Source organism: Hemicordylus capensis, chromosome 4 (assembly GCF_027244095.1).
Source record: "Hemicordylus capensis ecotype Gifberg chromosome 4, rHemCap1.1.pri, whole genome shotgun sequence".
NCBI lineage: Eukaryota > Metazoa > Chordata > Lepidosauria > Squamata > Cordylidae > Hemicordylus > Hemicordylus capensis.
In genome coordinates, this window is record NC_069660.1 from 242,634,181 (window position 1) to 242,651,853 (window position 17,673).

Consider the following 17,673-nt stretch of genomic DNA (forward strand, 5'->3'; position numbering starts at 1 on the left):
TATATACACACATTATGAAACTGGCCAACAGATGTCAATATAAATGGCAGAAGAAACCCATTACAGTAATATAGATATCACAAACATAGAGCACATTTCTCGATACAAAAGTGATTATCTTGATATTACACACACATTAACTTTTCAATTAATAACATAATAATAATAATAATAATAATAATAATAATACCACCAAACATCTAAAACATCAAGTAAAATAAACCACCTGCTCTACATGAATGACTTGAAGTTGTATGGAAAGTCCCAATCAGAAATCGAATCACTGCTAAACACTGTCCATATATTCAGTAGCGATATAGCAATGGACAGAGGAAAAATAACAAAAACAGAAGGAATAGAACTGCCCAATGGAAGCAACATCAAGAACCTGGAAGAGAGAGAACATTACAAATACTTGGGCATTCTCCAGGTTGATAACATCACACACACTGAAGTTAAAAGAAAAATTGGAAGTGAATACATCAGGAGAGTTAGAAAAATCCTCAAGTCCAAACTCAATGGCGGGAACACCATACAAGCCATTAACTCCTGGGCTATACCTGTTATCAGATACACTGCAGGAATAATAGACTGGACACAGGCAAAGCTAGAGACGCTAGATTGTAAGACCAGAAAAATCATGACCATCAATCATGCTCTGCACTCCTGCAGTGATGTAGATAGGCTATACCTCCCTAGCAGCTCAGGTGGAAGAGGAATGCTGCAAGTCCATCAAACAGTAGAAGAGGAGAAAAGAGGCCTTGAAGAATATATAAAGGACAGTGAAGAGCACTTAAAATGATAAGTAATGAGAAACTATTCAACACCAATGAAACAAAGCAGGCCTACAAGAAAGAACAAGTCAAGAGCCGAGCAGAAAAATGGAAAAATAAGCCACTGCATGGTCAATATTTGCACAATATAAGTGGGAAATCAGACATCACCAAGACCTGGCAATGGCTTAAGAATGGCAACTTGAAGAAAGAAATAGAGGGTTTAATACTGGCTGCACAAGAACAGGCACTAAGAACAAATGCAATAAGAGCAAAAGTCAAAAAATCCACCACAAACAGCAAGTGCCGCCTTTGTAAAGAAGCAGATGAAACAGTGGACCACCTAATCAGCTGTTGTAAAAAGACCTCACAGACTGACTACAAACAAAAGCATGACAAGGTAGCAGGGATGGTACACTGGAACATCTGCAAAAAATACAAGCTACCTGTAGCCAAAAATTGGTGGGACCATCAAATTGAAAAAGTTTTAGAAAATGAAGATGCAAAAATATTATGGGACTTCCGACTGCAAACAGACAAACATCTGCCACACAATACACCAGATACAACTGTAGTCGAGAAGAAAGAAAAAAGTTAAAATAATCAACATAGCAATACCAGGTGATAGCAGAATAGAAGAAAAAGAAATAGAAAAAAATCACCAAATACAAAGATCTACAAATTGAAATTGAAAGCCTTTGGCAGAAGAAGACCAAAATAATCCCAGTAGTAATTGGCGCCCTAGGTGCAATTCCAAAACACATTGAAGATCACCTCAACACCATAGGGGCCACTGAAATCACCATCAGCCAGTTACAAAAAGCAACTTTACTGGGAACAGCCTATATTCTGTGATGATATCTATAATAATAACAGCAACAATATTGTTAATAAAATTCAGCCATCCCAGGTCCTTGGGAAGGACTTGATGTCTGGATAAAACAAACCAGTCAATAACACGTGTCTGACTGTGTAAATAATAATAATAATAATAATAGCAGCAGAACTGGATGCGCTGGATTGGAAAACCAAGAAAATAATGACCATCAATCATGTCCTGCACCCAAGAAGTGATGTTGATACCTGCCAAGAAATGAAAGTGGACGTGGAATGTTGCAAGTCAGACAGTCTGTTAAAGTAGAAAAATGAGCATTGGCAGAATACATCAATGAAAGCCAAGAAGAAATGCTACAGGAAGTGAGTAAGACAGGATTGTTGAAAATAAAGGAATCGAAGGATGAATACAAAAAACAGCAGATGAGGAATCGACGAGAAAAATGGCACAACAAATGATTGCATGGTCAGTTCTTTAATGACATACAATTGAAACTCAACAATAGCACAACATGGCAGTGGTTAAAGAAGGGGACACTGAAGAAAGAAACGGAAGGTCTCATTTTTGCAGCTCAGGAACAATCACTATGAACAAATGTTATAAAAGCAACAATTGATAAGACCCAGAAAGACAGTAAGTGTTGATTACTTGTTTTGACTAAAGTTCATATGATTGTGAAGGCCATTTGAATTGAACTCATGAACTTCATTACTCTATCTCGTTAGAAACCAGTTAGAACTCCAGCTCCTAACAAACACAAAATGTGATGATGATGATTATTATTTGTACTCTTGTGTTCTGAAAAAGATACTCAAAATGACTTTAAAGTAAAGTTGTGCTGTCGAGTCGGTGTCGACTCCTGGCGACCATAGAGCCATGTGGTTTTCTTTGGTAGAGTACAGGAGGAATATTGTCATTGCCATCTCCCGCACAGTATGAGATGATGCCTTTCAGCATCTTCCTATATCGCTGTTGCCCGATATAGGTGTTTCCATAGTCTGGGAAACATACCAGTGGGGATTTGAACTGGCAACCTCTTGTTCTCTTGGCAAGTTACTTCCCTGCTGCGCCATTAGGTGGCTGGATCAAAATGACTTAGAAACCATAAAAAAGGACAAAAATACAGTTAAAATAGATAATACTAAAATAGCAGCACTAAAAATATAACAAAAACAACATACCATGAAATCCCTAAAAGCAGCAGTTTATTAAATATTAAAAACCTGCTAAAATAAAAACACGCCATCATTTAGATGCCTAAAAGCAAAAAAAAAAAAAAAAAAAAAAGAGGGAGCCTGGTGAATTTTTATTTCAGTAAAAATATTCAGAACAAGCAGTGAACAGAGTTGATAACCTATATGATGTTACTGACTTATGAAATCTGTTGGATCAAAGCAGTGTGGATGCTTTTGAAAGATGAGATGCATAATAGGTTAAATTATTTATTGCTGCTAATGTGGGGGTGGCAATATTCATCAGGAAAAAACCAGAATGGATACTAAAGCATTTAGATCACTTAAATTATTCTTGAAAATCAGAGTGCAGGTATCATAAGTAGACATTTTAATCTGATTTCCATGAACTGCTTAACTCATCAATGGAACCAGTTTGCTGTTTAAACCTAATGTATTCTAGATAAGAGCAAAATGCTATTAAGATTTCACTTTCGAATGCTCTGCTGTCAGCTAGAAAACTTAAGTTATTTAAAGCCCTTGCAATGAATGGGTAGAATATAAGTATTTCAAAAGACTTTATGCATCACAATTTTAGTCACTTGTCCCAGTGCAGATACTGCAGTCTGCATATCTATTTGTACATGTGAATTAGATTTACCAGGGCTAACTCAAAGTTATATGTTGTTATGGTAGAAGTGACCCTCTAATTATTTTTAACCACTTTAGAAAACTCTCTGAGCATTCCACTGATTCTGGCAATGAGTTCAAAGAAAAGTCATTTCAGCTAAATTACATATACAGTAATAAGTAGTTGAATATTGAGATAAGACATAGAAACAGGAAACTCACGGGTGGCCAGGATTTTAGATGTTTCCATTCTTCTCTACTCCATTACATGGATTGTTTATATGTTCTATGCACTTTGACGAACAACTCAAACCTATGCATGTAGCCTATGAAATCCCACTGTGGAGTGTGCCCACAGTGGGACTTCTGAGTCAAAATGCATAGACGTGATGCATATCATTCCTACTTTCACATATATGATAACTACTAATGGTTTTGCAGATGTTCAACAGAGATTACAATAGAAGTATGATACTATATGCAACTCCAAGTTCTTTTATGTGTGTTTGTAAATATATGGATCTAAAGTTTAGATCCCAAGCCTTTATAATCAGCTTATTCACTGGAATAGTAATTAAACTTCCTTTTTGAAAAAGAGTTATTACAGAATGGAAATTGCAGACTATGTGTTATACTTTTAAACTCATTTAAACTTTTTGGTATTGAAAGGAAAGGAACTTTCAGTACTTTCATTTGAGATTGAGAGCCACTTACCACATTCTGCTTTAGAGTGTATTTGTTACAGACATGGCAGAAAGTAGTGTGATGCATAGGCTAGGGTGATAAGATGCGATGTGAGAAGTCCAGCCTCAAATCTTAGTTCTGCCCTGATGCTTACTAGGAGCCAAATGACCTGAGAGCTTTCTCATATTAGTGGTTGAAGGGCTGGATATTATTTTCTCATTCTACAAAATCCCAACTCACTAGATGTTGGAACAGGTCTGTATTACGTATTCTTCTTTTTCATATTTCCCCTCTAGTTCTGCCTTTTTGGAATTACTAAATCTGATCAATATTTTTCCATTATGACAAAAAAATATATAGTGATTAGTTGCACTGCACACTGAATCAAAAAACCTGGGATGGTAATGTCTGTAAGACATTAAAATTAAAGCTATGGCAGAGGCATATATTGATGAAATAAACTGGGTGTAATCGCTAGGTTAATTGTTTGCATATATGAGAAGACAGTATAAATAACAAATTACATATTTGATGTACCTGGATTATTTTAAAACCAAAGCAGGTTTAAAAATAATTTAGTTTGCTAGATGGTTCATTAAAACCATGATTTTCAGTTATTATAAACTAGCTTAACCTGCGCAGAACATCGGTGTGCTAGTACTTGAATGCTCCCCTCACTCCCTGCCACAGACCCCCTCACCTCAGAGATCTCTCCACCCTCACCTGAGCAGCACTCCTGCTCCTCCTTCTCAATCTGGTTGCTTCCATACATCTTGGTTACGCCTCCATCCCTTTACTCCATCCCCTCACCCCCTTGGTTGTGGCTGCAGCATTGCTACAGGCCAAGCTGCAGCCCTCTATCCCCAGAGACCTCCTCACCCGAGCCCCGCTCCTGCTCCTCCCCACAGGAGCAGCAACAGCAGCGGCTGACCGGGCCTTTCTTCGCTGCCACCACTGCCATGGCCTCTCATTCTCCTCAGGCCACGGCCCATCTCTTGCCTGCCTGCCTCTCTCCCTCCATCAATGGCCTCAGTAGCCCCAAACAGCAGCAGTGGTTGACTGGGCCCTTCCTTGCTGACAACAGGCACTGCCATGGCAGCTCGTTCCCCTCAGGCCACTGACAGGTTTGAGCCTGTCCCTTGCCCTTCCTTCTTTCTCTCTTCCCCTCCCTTCCCCCACTTTTCCTTCATCCCTTCTTTCCCTCTTTCTTCCCCTTTCTCTTTCTCTCTCTGTCCCTTCCTGAGTTAATGGATCTTGTTCATCTTGTTTCCTCATCTAATTCACACAACAGCAGCCTCCTTCTCCTCAAGGTGCTCTTTCCTCCCTCATGACCCCTCTCTTTGCAGACCCCTGCCCACTATCCTTTGAGAGAGAGAGAGAGAGAGAGAGAGAGAGAGAGAGAGAGAGAGAGAGAGAGATATTCCTCTCCTCTACAATCAAGAACATCTTCCGACCAGTAACAGTTGCATTCCAACTGACCTTAACCATCACGGGCTTCTCCTCCCTATCTGCATATGGAATCCCCACTGCCCAATCACCATGGTGCTTCTGCTTGTGAATTCTTGCAAGAGCTGCCACACACAGGATTAGCCACTGTACGCCTTAGAGATTATGTATATAGATGTTATACAATCCATTTTGTCATCATTTTAAATGAATTCCATTTTGATGTTACCTTTTTTCTGCTAGCTTGCTTACTGTTTCACTAACTGAAATTAAGGGTAAAATTCCACTTATGTTCTGATAGGAAGAGGCCCAATACTGCTATTATGATTTACCTCCAACAGATCTATTCCAATATTCTTATTATGCTATTTACACACAGTCTACCAGATGTTATTGACTGGATTTGGTACTTAAATTATCGGGCCCTTTCCAAGGGTCTAGGATAACTAAAGAAAAATTAAAGATATAGTATTTGTGCTGTCCCGAGTAGTATTGATGCCCAAGGTGTCAAGATGGTGTTCAAGTTCTTTTGGTACTGCACCAAGGGCACCAACTACTATTTGCACCACTATTGTTTTCTTTTTCCAGAGCCACTCAGTTTCAATCTGTAGGTCCTTGTATTTAGTTACTTTCTCAAATTGTTTTTCATCGACTCATCTATCCCCTGGGATTGCAATATCAGTTATCGGAACCCGATTCTTCTCAATGATGGTCAAATCAGGAGTATTGTGCACTAAATACCTATCCGTTTGTACTAAAAAAAACAAACAAAACCTCTTCAGTTTCTGTGAGCTTCTCAATTGGATGAATCCACCAATTCTTGCTTGCTGGCAATTTGTAATTCTTGCAAAAGTTCCAGTGGATCATTGCAGCAACTTTGTTGTGTCTTGCCTTGTAATCAGTTTGTGTGATGTTTTTACAACAATATACAAGGTGCTTGACCATCTCATCCGCTTCCTTGCATAATAAATAAAGCTACAGATATACACAAGCAAGAGGTACTAGTGCTTATATATATAAATACTAATTTGGAAGTGAACCTCTTATTCTATTTTTCTGCCTTGTCTTTGACACTCATTTTCTGACAGTCTCAAGATCCATCTACAGACCTCCTGAGGAATCATTGGCCCCCTTTGGACACAGTGCGTCAAACCTTGGGTAGATGAAGCTGTGGTTAATCTGTGAAGCTGGGAATCATGCCACAGACAATTGATCAACTGAGGTTTGGCAACCTCTGGCTTCTGCACATTGGACCCCTCCCTCTTCCTAGTCCACTCAGACTGCATTCCAGCAAGCTGCATTCCGTTCTTGTCACCAGATTGCAGACAAGGTGTCAGCACATCAGTAAAGTGGCAACTATTGGCCGCAATGTTAGAGGGGGCGTGCTTAGGGTGATCATGCCTTTTTGGCACTGATCACCCGCCTTCGGCACAGCAAAGACATTTTAACCATTTCCTCACACCACTTGCACAATTGACATTACAAGAACTCTTAAATGACACGGTCATGCATAAGCACAATTATTGATACCTCAGGATGGTGAGGTACGTTTCCAGACTAAATTGGGGTCTTGGGAGAGGGATGCTGAACACCAATTGAGAAATTGGGGCAAAGGGGTAGTGGGTTGTTGGTCAGGTGGTGGGAGAAGGGACAGTCCACCAGAAAGAACAATGCCATGCCATTTCCACACAGCGACTCCCATAGCCTAGGGATAGTCTCTCATACAAATTAATTGCAGCTGGGTGTTTCTGTTACCTGCCTGGAAAGGTGGTGTCTGGCAAAGCTACTACCTTTGGTAAGGAGGAGGTGACCAGCATTTTATGCAATTCCAAACTCAAAAGAGACGGGGGGGGGGATTTATGAATGTAGTTTGTGATTGCTACATTTAAAAGGGCTGCTGTGGGGACTCCCCTCGGTAGTGATTGCAGTGCTAACCTATTCCTTGCCATTGGATGGGAGCCTAAAACCAGTAAGTGGATTCTCCCGGGGGGGGGGGGGATCTGCTTATCACATTGAGCTTAAACACCCAGAAAAATGGCTTCTCACTTCTGGCTGTGAGGATCCCCATGTTGCCCTTGTGGGATTCACCACAGAGCCATGTTGCCAGGCAGGTAACCACCGCCTGGGGGTTACCCACTCGAACAACATCCTCCAGGAACAGCCCATTCAGCAGAACAACTTCAGATATTCTCACTTGATGGCCAGCCACTTCCGCAGTAGCAAATGGTGGTGGCCTGGCAGTAGAGGACTGTCTCCATTTCATTTGCCAAGAACTCAAAGGTCTGGACATTCTGAAACTACTACGACGGCGGCGGCAGCGAATAATTATATACCACTCTTCAACCAAAGTTCTCAAAGTGGTTTACATAGAAATGTCCCCTGTCCCCAAAGGGCTCACAGTCCAAATAAACATAAGGCAGATACCAGCAACAGCCACTGGAGGGATGCTGTGCTGGGTTTGGATAGGGCCATTTTCTCTCCCCCTGCTAAATATAAGAGAATCACCTCTTTAAAAGGCGTCTCTTTGCTCAGTTAGCAGGGGCCCATGAAGCTGCCCATGAACAGTTGGTCATCACACTCAGACACATCTTCTATGGACTGTCAGGTGCTGCCATGTCTTAGCAATGACCACCTCCTGACCACAGACAAGTCCTCCTGTAGAAGGTATATCAAGGATGAGATTGCTCCTTCACTGCTTTGCACTGGCAGATCTCGAGTGCGCAAGCAATCTGTTCCGTCTCATGACGACAGCACTGAACTTCACAGCTTCCTTGCAGGCAGCAGCTGCCCCCCTACGTCCAAGAATGTGCAGTATCATCCACCTCTGCTCTAATCTCATTCTGGCTTCCTTCTCCATGCTTGCCATTTGCTCAAATGTTTTTCACTGGATGAAAAGCAAGTGGATGTTGCCTGTCACCACTTTGGAGACTTTACAGTGCATATGTCCTAGGTGCCTCCCCCACTGCGGAGGAGGGCGTGGGTGGCTGTGTGTGCCCTGTGAGTTCCTTGAATAGCAGATAGGAAGAGTTGGTGTATCCGCAGAGGATGCAGGGAGCTGGAGAATGCTGTTTATTGTACTGGAGTAAGTGTGTGTGTGTTTATGTGTGAGGATGCTTTGCGCAGCTGCGAGCACACACAAAAAAGAGCCAACTAGCTCTTGAACATTCTGCCCCATGGTGTGCCCTCCATGCAGGGACTCTAACTCACCCACTTTGGAAATCTGTATGCTGAACCTCCCAGTGCCCTGCTGCACTCATTGCTTTGGGTCAGAGGGTTTGCGTGAAGAGAGCACTTTCTGGAGAACTGTAGCATCTTGCTGCTTCCACAGTGCACAAGACTCTCCCCTTTTGGTGTTTCTGAATCCCACCCCCCACCCCTCCGGGAAGCAAGCACATTTGTCAGGTTTCTCACCTTTGGGTGGGAAAGAAAATGCAGGCATCAAGCCCAATGGGGAGGTTCTCTGTTGCAGCAGTTACCCAGCTCATCTACTTTTAGTTGGGGACATCCCCCCCCCCACAATGTGTGGAAAAGCATTTGATGAACCTTTAAATTTCCTCCTTTTTTGTCAAGCAGCTCACACACCCCATGAGAAAGCAAGTACTGGCAGCTCTTGGCAAGTTTGTTCCCTCTGCATGCTTCCACTCCCACAACCCCAATGGGGGAGTGAGAAGTTTCCAACTGTTACCGAGTTTCTCCCCTTTGGATATTGGATAATGCTACACCTCCTGCAATGGGTAATTGCCCTGTTGCAGCACTTCCCCAGTTCCTCCCCTTTGGTTGGGGCACAAACTGCACATAGGGAACCAGGTGATTGCAGCATTTTTGAAGTTTGTGCCCTTTGCACAGTGCTGCCAGCCCTCGCCCACTACAGGTAATCGACCAGTCACAAGACTTGGCCAGCTTCTCCCTCTGGAATTCCCCACCCACAATTGGCAAGTAAGCAGTTGAAGAACTGGTCAAATCTATACCCTTTGTGTTGGGCAAAAAGCCAACCACAATCCATGGGGGGGAAGTAGGCGCTTGCAGCACCTTTGACCCCGTTTCCATGGCCCTGCCCCCCACCACCACCAATAGGGGAATATCTTGTCAAAAGACTTGAGCAGTCTTCACCCTTTGGATGCGGGGGTGGAGGGAACACCAGGAAATGAGTTGCAAGTAAACACATTTGCATAGTGCAGCAAGAGTACCTTTTGCATGTGATACACTGGCAGCAGCACCCCATCCCATGTTCTGGAATGAAGACCAGAGGCAGTGTGTAACATTTTATAACTGTGTTTGCAGACAGGAAATATTTTAACACAAATAATTTTTCATCCCTGCTGCAGAATTCACAACCACAGGGGTGGTTTAAAACAAAACAAAACAACAATTTCTGCACTGGAAACTGAAATGCCCATTGAAAAAGCTTTTGTAGCTTCTTGTGAAAACAACTTGAGTGCAACCACCACAAGCAATGATGGCTTAAAGAACAGAAATTGATTAGTGCACAAAAACAGAAATTAAAGTTGTGTTGCAAATAATTTTAGGTTGGCATTTTTCAAGAAACTGCTCTTCTACATGTGTGCCTCAATCCTCACCTGAGGTTGAGGAAGACTCAGGAGTATGTTTGCCACCACCGTTGCTCCAACTTAGTCCTTTCCCCTTCCCACAACAACCTAGGCAGGAGCATAGGTGTACACCTCTCACCTTTCCGTGTTTTTTCCTAGGGAATGTGCAGGTGGCCACAGCATGCTTTGTATGACACATGTGTGTTCCTTTTGTTGTCGTGCTCTGGGTGTGGGGCAGCAGTCTTTGCAGCTCTTGAACCTGGGAGGAAGGGGCCTGTTGTATTGGCTGCTGATGTGCAAGCCCAAAGGGCCCTTGCCCTGCCTGTGGACCCATGAATGGTGCCTGCAGTGGTGCAAAAGCTGGGGTACCTTGGGCCAGCCCCAGAGGTGCTGGCATGTAAGGTACCTGCATGAGCACTTGTGGCTGGTACAGTTGCTGCTTCCCACTGCTAACTCAGCAAAGAAAAAACGTTTTAAAGTGCTGTTTCTCTTTATCAGGGGGAGAGCAACTGGCCCTATCCATCCCCAGTACAGCATGCCTCCAGTGGCTGTTGCTGGTGTCTCTCTTATGTTTCTTTTTAAGATTGTGAGTCCTTTGGGGACAGGGAGCCATTTTATTTATTTATTTATATCTATGTAAACTGCTTTGGGAACTTGTATTGAAAAGCAGTGTATAAATATTCATTGTATTCGTGGTATTGAGGAGGATGAGCTGGTGCATGCTTGACCAAGCACACAATGAAATCAGCCATCCTGAGGTAAGTCACGTAGTGCTCAAATTGCTTCTCAGATGTGGCTTTAGAGCACTCCATGGCCACTTTTTGCATTGTGTGCTCGGAGACCACCTGGAAGACCCTCCTGTCTTCTACCCGCTTCTGTTCTTCATTGTAGTCCAGTCCTCGAAGGCGCATGTGGCCTGACAACTCTTCACATTCTGGGCCACAAGGTCCCTCACAAGCTGCAAGTGATCGACGTGTCTCCTGTTCCTCAGTTGTGCCGCATGCTCCTCATTGGTGAGTGAAAAAATCACTGTATTTTTTTACTCACCACCATTTCAGCATCTCAGGAGGTCTCCAGCGGAACCCCTCCCGCGGTCTCCGAAGGGCTGCTTCAACCCATTTTCGGGTCGTTTCAGCCCTTTCTGAGGTGGCAGCAGCCATTTTTGAGGTCGCCATGCATGCACCCTGGACATTTGCATGGCTGGGCCATGACCATGCAAATGATCAGGATGCATGTGTGGCGGCCTCCAAAATGGCTGCTTTCACCTCAGAAAGGGGTGAAATGACCCGAAAATGGGCCTTCTGAGACTGAGTAGGGAGGCTGGCAGTGGGAGGAGGAACTGCTGGAGACCCCTCTGTGGACACAGCAGAACCCTAAGGCCACCACCAAACCCGGTGGTGAGTTAAAAAAACCTCTAGAACCCCCCCAAACTGGCTCGAATTTGAGCCAGGCTCCTTTTGGGGGATCACAAAACCAAGCATGCCCGGTTTGGTTTGAGTGCAGTTTGGACTCAAACTAATGAGTCAAACCAGTTTTGTGTACACCCCTACTAGGGGGTTACAACCTGGAGAACCTGAAGGGAGAATTGTGAAAAAGAAGTAGAAAACTGTTGTTAAAAACCATAGCTTGAACTTGTTTTAAAGTGGTCTAGAAGCAGTATACCAGTTGTGTTTGGAGGAATGCCTCCATCGCCACAAGATTGTTCTTAAGGGAGAGATAAGAATCTCTAGAAGCTGCCGAAAGTATTTGCATTTACTCCCTTTCTGCCCCAACATAACTTAAAAAACCACGTATTTTTTTAACAGTGATTATCAGTCTGGAAGTAAAGATCCCTGCTGTAAATATTAATATTCCCTTCATATTATGGGTAGGCCTAAAAGGACTGGGCTCCATCAGTATCACTGAAGCACAACAATCAACCCAAGGTTCCTAAACCTTTGGCTTATGGGGACTGTATTTCAACTCCATATATAGGGTGGGTGTTAGGTGTTAAAGGGCCACGATTTGTGTCTTTTCACCTTCCTTCTCAGTGTCTATGTGGTACAGTGCAGACTAAAGTGTCTGTCTCTGGGCATCCACAACCCACTCAAGCACAGGTGCACTGAACTCTAACTTTCCAGGGAAGCTTCAGTGGCAGCAGCTCCAACCATGTGCTCCACAGGAAGGGGAGGCCCACGTAACTGGCTTGCCACCCTAGAGCAACCTCTGTGGCCCAAGGCTGTAATTTTGACATCACTGCATGCCGCACCATGGCTGTGGCAGCCGAGGAAATACCTGGACAGGCAGAGGAAGAAGTGGCTGATGAGATGGTGGTGAGAATAGCTCCATGTGCAAGGGGCCTGCTGCTCCCTGGCATGCTGGTCGGTTGTGCCATCTGGCTTGCCCTTTTCTGCTTCTCCGGGATGGGGTGTCCATTGCCCTGAGCTCTCGGGTGTAATGTTCCCCCTATTCAGGAGGACTGATACTAATTGGTCATAGTGCGATATGGTTCTTGGCTCCACTCTTGACATCTTGTTGTGGGTGGTCACCTCCTTGAAATTCTTCTTTAAGTGCTGGAGTCTTTCCTTGCTCTGTGTCCTGGTGCATTGGAAGCCCCTCTGCACCATCTGCCTAGAAAGCCAGTTGAAGGTGGTCTCGTTCCTGAACTGCTGCTGCAACTGTGACTAGACATGGTCAGAGGCCCAGAGGTCCATGAACACTCCCGTCTCTGACTCTGCCCACAACTTTGCAAGTACTTTCCTACTTCCATCCCCAGTCTGGCTGGTTTCTGTGGCGGTGCTAGTGCCAATTGTGGATGGCAAAGCTGTTACTGAATGATGAGACTGCATGGCTGGTGGTGATTTCCCAAGCATGCGGTTAGAGGAGCAGAGCATGGGGCGCTAACCTGGTCTCTTCACGACGAAAGGTGGAAACAAAGAAGGGTGGGGAGGCTGCCTCACAAAGCCAGCACACAAAGCCAGCAGTGTGCAGGAGGGGTGTGGTCGCCATCATCATAGCCATTTTAAATGTTACTGCTTTCTTTTAATCATGTCAGTTTGAACACAGGCATTCTTTGTACCAGCAGCTGTGACAAAGGAAATTGCATCAAGGGCACTGAATAGCAAATGTGCTGAAAGCTTCATGAACGGCCTTAAGGATTGCAATAGTGGCTCTGAAAGCTAGATTACTAGACTCCTGAGTCCCACATTAGTTACCTTAACGTATTAGAGCCATAGTCTTGGGAAGAATGAGAACAAACCTGCAAAATTATTTTTTCTGATATATGCTGTTGTGTCACTCCTTCAAAGGCCTGGCATATGTGCCCTGTGTGGAGAAATAACCTGGTTGCGCCACCACCCTTCTCCCCTTACCCTCTTAAATCCCCACTTTGAAGCGTTAAGAAAAGACTTGGTGGCCAAAGGGCCAGGAAAGGAAAACAATGGTTGTTTGACCGCCGGTGCTTAAAATTTTTCACCCCCTCTCCCCCTTTCCAGTCTTCCCTTCTCAACTCTTGCTAGGTAGACCTGCTTTGAGGATAGGTTACAAGGATTAGTCTTTGCTGACCAGGGCCCAACATTCATTGTGATTTTTGAAACCTATTTCCTCAAGTAAACCTACAAAAGACATCCCTGGTTTGATTCCTTGTGTGTCTTCACACATCCACTGGCCAAGCCCTCCCTGGTTTTGACAGCCCAAGGGTGCGTTGGCACATCAGAGTAATCCCTTGGACTATGGTTCAAAAGCACATCAACACCTTGTTGCACTGGCACATTGGCACTGTGGCATACTGGTGAATTCTCTTGAACCCAGAAGTCCTACAGTGCATAACACAAATGGCGTGGAATATAGGTGATATGTGTATGGACAGAAACCTCCTGCATGAAAATAAAGTTGCTAGGGGTGTGCAGAACCAGTTCGAACTGAACTGGGTTCAATTCAAACTGGCCTGATTTGAGCGGTTCAAACTCAAACCAGACTGGCCACGTTTTTTTTTAAAGACAGTCCGAGTTTGAACCGGACAAATATGGACTGGTTAGAGGGCTATGCTTGTAAAGGGGAATCCAGTGAGGATCCCCCTTTACAAGCAAAGTGGGTGGGGAATCCTTTAAAAGTATTCTAAGTGTGGCTGGGGGGTGCACTTAATGTGTTTGTGCACAAAGCACTACAGTGATGAATTGCTGGAGACCTTACCTGCTGTCTCTGATTTGTCCTCTCATCCTTTTTTTGCTGAGGAACACGCAAGGTACAAAACATGCAGGGGGAAGTGGGCTTTCTCCAATGTGGTTCTGTCCCTTTAAATGCATGAACTCTTGGAATGCAGCATCCCTGTTGCTAAGCAGCTGTTATGGACAGTGGTCTATTTGCTGGGTATTTGATCCAAAATGGACAGGGGGCCCTGAGTAGAGCCATCTTGTGCAGTCTTGGTGTGAGCACCTGTTGTGCTCTCTGTGCATGGCCTTCACTCCTTCCCTCCCAGTCAAAGCGATGAGATCATCAGCACCCGACTTTTTGTTTTGAATTGGGAGGAGAGAAGATGAAAGTATAACTGTATAACAGAGACCTGAACACTGTTCTCGCAGCAGAGGGAAAAGACCTGCAGTGAATTTTAGAGTGAATCCATTTAGGAAGGAGATTTCATTGCAAGATGTTCCTGTGTTTTAGGAGAGAGGAACTGTTTTTTATTCTGAAGCTTGCTTTTTGTATTTTGCACCTGCTACTTGCTACTGCTTAATGTTAACTGAACCTCTAGATAAGTGTGTACCTTGAATTAATGTCAGTGATTGTGTTTTGATGCTGCATTTTCATTCTGCAATACAAGATAAATTAGGGAAGCAAAGAATATGTTTTCTTCTTTTTTCTACTTGTCTGCACTATTCTTGGCCTAGCTCAGCCTAGGACCACAGGGTTCACTTTGTTCGGTGAGAGGCCCGGTTGGGATAATGTATACATTCCCAGCAGGCACACACCTCTACCCCTCATGGGTGTCATATACATGACACAGCAGCAGGAGTAAGGAGTCAGCAGAGAGTAGAGCATAAGCGAGAAATGCGGCTGCCCTAGAACTGACCATTTCTGGGCTGCTCGGAATCCACATCTCTGTGTTTGCAGGAGAAGCTTGAACACAAAACCTAGGTTATAGGGGCAGCAGAATTCAGATGATACAATGGTGCCTTCAAACATCAGGTTTCAGCAAAGAAACTCACTACCATTCGAGGGTTCAAATTCAGTTTGGAAAACTGGTGCTGTGGTTGGGTGAAGAAACCGTGGTTTCACACATTCAGACGATCACCAACTCAAACCTTTGGCATGTTTACCTGTGGGCTGGTGTTATATTTGAATGCAGCCATTGTGAGTAATTTGTGACTCATTCCTTAGAACAATGGATGACAGCATGAAATCTGAGCTATTAGACTCTTTACTCTGAAAAAAAAATATGCCTAAAGTTTGATGAAAATCTCATTCTATCCTCAGTATGATGCTCAAAAAAATAACAGCCAGGAAAAAGCAAAAACATCTTTGCCATTCTTTCACATTTTGAGGTAGAAAGGGGTATATTTTTAGATACTAAGTCTTGCAGTTAATTACAGTTGGTAGACATTAGTGTGAATTTTAATCATCTACAGAGTTCTAGCAATTGCCATATTCCTCTTTCTCTTTTCAGTATTCAATGGAACCAAAATAAAGTATGGAGTCTGGCCCCATATTCTTCAGAGCATGTTCTGTTGTAGTGGACAGGGAAAGCCCTGTGTTATACAACTATTTAAACACCGAGTACCACTCCCTCATATCTCTCTGTTTGTTACTGTTGACTCCATAGCAGTTAGAGATTCTCAAACCATGAAATCATTTGCCCCTCATGGGATTCAGCTTATTCACTGTTATTACTTATAAAGCAAAATAAACTCAAAAACAAGAAGCCAAATACGACACAGTTTAAAAGGCTCAAATTTCCTAGGATTGCTTCCTAAATCTTATGACCAAAAACCCCCCAGCAACATTTTAAAAAAACCAAACAGATTGCCTCTGAAGTCAGTTGAGGATTTCCCCGGGTTTCCTAAATGTTAATTTGTTTTACAAACATCAGTTAATCAATTTAGTTCACAGAAGTGTCTGAAGTCATAAAAAAACCAACAGCAATGTTGTTCTAAAAGGGAAACATGAGTTGTATTGAATAACTAACAGCACAGTCCTATACTTATTTACTTGGAAGTAAGTCCCACTCTGTTCAGTGAGGCTTACTCCAAGGTATTATTAATTATTATTTTTACATTTTATATCCCGCTCTTCCTCCATGGAGCCCAGAGCGGTGCACTACATACTTAGGTTTCTCCTCACAACAACCCTGTGAAGTAGGTTAGGCTGAAAGAGAAGTGACTGGCCCAGAGTCACCCAGCAAGTATCATGGCTGAATGGAGATTTGAACTCGGGTCTCCCCGGTCCTAGTCCAGCACTCTAACCACTGCACCACGCTGGCTGGTAAATATGTACAGGACTTCAGCCTTAGGCTGCCTTCTTACAATCAAACACATGGACATTAGGGGTGTGCAAGGTTCGGAGTCCCCCCCGGTCCGGGGGGGGGACTGTGACTTTAAGCGGGGGGGGTGGTAGTACTTACCCACCCCCGCCGCGCTTCCCCCTCCGGCGCTGTTCCTTGTCAAAATCTTCTTGGGGCGACAGAGCTCCGCTCTGCCGCCCCTGCCCCCGTCGTCGCTTGCAAGGCTTTCAGCAAGACTAGCGCTAGTGGCGCGCATGCACTCTGCGCAGCGCGCGCGCTCGTCTTGCTGAAAGCCTTGCAAGCGACGACGGGGGCAGGGGCGGCAGAGCGGAGCTCTGTCGCCCCAAGAAGATTTTAACAAGGAACAGCGCCGGAGGGGGAAGCGCGGCGGGGGTGGGTAAGTACTACCACCCCCCCGCTTAAAGTCACAGTCCCCCCCCCCTTCCGGACTGGGGGGGACTCCGAACCTCCAGACCGGTCCGGCGGTCTGGCCAATGAGGCCGGACCAAAACCGTGCACACTTCTAATGGACATTGTCCCACTGAAATCAATAGGATTGATGTTACTTGAAGTGAGCTTTAAGCTTAAAAGCTAAGTAGCTTTTTCAGCATGCCTGTTGCTAGCAAAATGAACCCAAATCTTTTAACTCTGATCGCCATTTCCTTTCTTTCTTTGTCCATCTCCACTTACAGAAATGTATGCCAACAGAGAACCTGAGAGCATAGTGTGAAGATACTGCTGAATTTGAAAAAGTTGTTCTAGCAAGAACCAGGCTGCCTAATTTCTTTTCACTATCTCTACAACTGGATTAAATTTGGTCCAAATCATTTAGGCAGTTCACAAGTTAGCCCATAGGCGCCTCAAATGTCTACATGTCTGGCATCTTGAATTGGGGTGGATTACATCATCACAAACTATGCCCTTGGGTCGTCACTACTGTCCCTACGACTATACCTGATTTGGTTCATATTGGCCCAGGCATCGCAAAGTTGGTAGGGGGACACACACACAGAATGCCAGGTGATCTCATAAGCCTACTGGAAAGTAGGCTAAAAACAAGAAAATAGAGCTGATCTGGATTTCTAATTTGAAAAGACCTCAGAACACTTTA

At 44.1% G+C, this 17,673-nt stretch overlaps 1 protein-coding gene across 5 annotated transcripts in view; it reads right to left on the reverse strand.

The window, feature by feature from the left end:
- Positions 1-17,673, reverse strand: part of EMILIN2 (elastin microfibril interfacer 2) — a 64,330-nt gene that overhangs the window by 26,731 nt on the left and 19,926 nt on the right. The gene's annotated exons all lie outside the window — the stretch shown is intronic.